General features: G+C 42.6%; 1 long non-coding RNA gene across 1 annotated transcript in view; it reads right to left on the reverse strand.

Moving 5' to 3' along the window:
• Nucleotides 1-1252, reverse strand: part of LOC110067356 (uncharacterized) — a 31464-nt gene extending 30212 nt beyond the window's left edge. The window contains exon 1 of the long non-coding RNA XR_002298670.2: nt 768-1252. This is a non-coding gene — a long non-coding RNA (uncharacterized LOC110067356). The remainder of the gene's footprint in view (nt 1-767) is intronic.
• Between the last annotated feature and the right edge of the window lie 429 nt (nt 1253-1681).

Raw genomic sequence — 1681 nt, forward strand, 5'->3', positions numbered from 1 at the left:
ATTTGTAGGCAAACACAGAGATCCATCACTTTTTGATTTCAAAATTTATTTATCAAAAGTAACAACCAGTTATTAATAGCGGAGCCCCATATAGGAAAGAAAAGGAAACCCATGAGTTGATTTTCTCATGGTTGTCATGGCTAGCGGTATTGCTCGGGGGGGTGTAATGCACAACAGTGACGATGACGACGACAACAATGGCATCGCGCAAGATGGCGGCCACACTCCAAATAATAGGTTGACAGAGATGCAGCCTAGGTTTACTGTGTACTTCTTAGATATTGGACATCCATGCTATGATCAATTGACACCTGTGAAAACAAGGTATCTGCTGACCAGTATCATGTGAACATATCGCGGGCTCAAGTTTACAGCTCATCAAGGTCATGTTTTTTTTTGAAGTTGACCACTGACCAAGTGCTGCTTTTTTTTCCAATTGTATCACAGGCTCATGTCAGGTTAACTTGTTGAAAACAGGGCAGGACTGTTCGGAAGCCAGTTAACGCTAACTCAGGATTAAAAGTTAACCGAATTTTTGCTTTTTCTTCTATACAAGTGTTTTTTGCTGCTTTGTTTTGTTATATGGTGATTATTAAGACTCAAAACAGAAGGCCAAACATTACACAGAAAACATCACCGCAAAGTTCCAAAACTCAAATCAAAATTCTACCTTTTCTTGGGTTAGCTTAATCGGGCTCTGAGCAACCCGACCCGGGAGCTACGCTTTTAGGCTGGCCTAAATCTATATATTAATGTCTCCAACTCACCTCAAATGCGATCCATTCTCTTGGTACACTGTGGATCAATTGCCTTTCTTGTTGAACACATCCGTTTCACCAATGCCAGTAGAAGAAGAATCATCAGTGTCTACTAGCTTACTTCTAAGCCAGGAGACTGACTGGACGTTTTGTATTTACCGAAATAATGAGCGATAATTTTGCTCGTATTGATCACACTGCTGCTGGCCACCATTTTGATAGCCGCCATTTTGAAAATCGTCGAGGAGAAGGCCCTGGGGACGAGGTTGCATTCTCATCCAGTCTCACTCGGTCACAAACATACTGCCACAGCAGGAGCTTTCGCACTTTCCTTTTAGGGTATACCTGTATATCGAGCCGAAAAAAGTCAGTGTCAGTTTATGTGTTGTTTTATAATTGGTGAAAAACATTTCAGGCCACGCCCACAAAACATGGTCTTAGTACCTCTCAGGAGTTCTTTTCAAAATTTCCTACGAGCACCCAGTCCATTCTATATGGGAGTGCCCCCCCGGGCTTCGTCATCACCACCACCACCATCCACAAAAATGGTCTAAAGATGTTCACACTGCAATCATAACGACATAACGTCCTTCTTATGTCGTTATGTCGCTAGTGTACTAGTGTGAACTAGGCCTACCGCTAGCTACCAGAACACCATGAAAATTCACCCATGAACAACATTGCCGCAGTTTCCTTTCGAACAGTGTCATAATTTCAAGTAAATCCCTTCCATTTTAACTAAACCATTAAAACGCCACACTGGCGAGAAGCGTGGAAGAACATAGGGAGGCTTAGCTATTTACCAGGAGAGTGTTGTAGTTCCAAACTGTGCATGTATTTGCGATTCCATGCGGCTGTGGTTCACAACTCTTCGCGTGCTCCAAGAACGTTATTTCCGGCAATGCCTACTGAACTAACAATTA

This window comes from Orbicella faveolata, unplaced genomic scaffold, assembly GCF_042242905.1.
Source record: "Orbicella faveolata isolate gen_17 unplaced genomic scaffold, um_ofav_v1 contig_1, whole genome shotgun sequence".
NCBI classification, from domain to species: domain Eukaryota; kingdom Metazoa; phylum Cnidaria; class Anthozoa; order Scleractinia; family Merulinidae; genus Orbicella; species Orbicella faveolata.